A 1,003-nucleotide genomic window follows, 5' to 3' on the forward strand; every position below is an offset into this window, starting at 1 on the left:
AGAATGTTTATTTTTTTTAATTTTGACTTGCATGTGCAAATAAAAAATTCTCTATAGTCCGACAAATCATCACAAGTCCGAGCTTTGAATGCATTTTTCACTTCTCAATAGCATCAATTTTTTTCCAAAGTCAAACTTTTGAAAACGTATATAAAATCCACAGCATATCAAATTTTCACTTTGACTTTAAAATTTGTATTTAATATTCAACCGAATATTTTTTAAAATACGTTTGTTGTATGATGACAATAAAAAATCCAATGAATTTTTACATTGACTTCGAAATTTGTATTTAACATTCAACCGAATAATTTTTTAAATACGTTTGTTGTATGATGCCAACAAAAATATACAATGAATTTTCACTTTGACTTTTAAATTGTTTCAATGAAGGGATTTATGAAGGCATTCATGGCAGACACAAGAAAAACGACACGTGACACAATTGTAATATAGATAAAGCATAACTATTTTATTTTACAAAAACTTTTACAATTTAAAACTGGACAATAGGCTTTTCAAAGATTACTGACCTAACTAGTATTGAGGATGTATTTATGGAGAGACAGAATATGCATCTTCACTTTAAGGTTTGAGTAAACTATCCCTCTCTCTCTATATATATATCAACATATATATATATATATATATATATAAATATATATATATATGTATATCAATATATATATATGTATATCAATATCTATATATATATATATATATATATATATATATATATATATATATATATATATATATATATCAATGTTTCTTATGTTTTCACTATGATGAATATCATATACAATTCTAGGTGTAACTCTTTATAAAGTATATGTTAAAAAACACCTGTACCCACTCTTTCTGTGTCAAATTATAAAACATGCGATTATTTTCTTCAGTGTATCATATTAAGGTTTGAGTAAACAAGATTTGATAAAAAAACAATATATAAACGATGATACTAAAATATTGAAATTCATTTATTTCTGTTATTTACAGATGT

The sequence above is a fragment of the Euprymna scolopes genome, chromosome 46, assembly GCF_053919585.1.
Source record: "Euprymna scolopes isolate OS-2025 chromosome 46, ASM5391958v1, whole genome shotgun sequence".
In the NCBI taxonomy this organism is placed as follows: Eukaryota; Metazoa; Mollusca; class Cephalopoda; order Sepiida; family Sepiolidae; genus Euprymna; species Euprymna scolopes.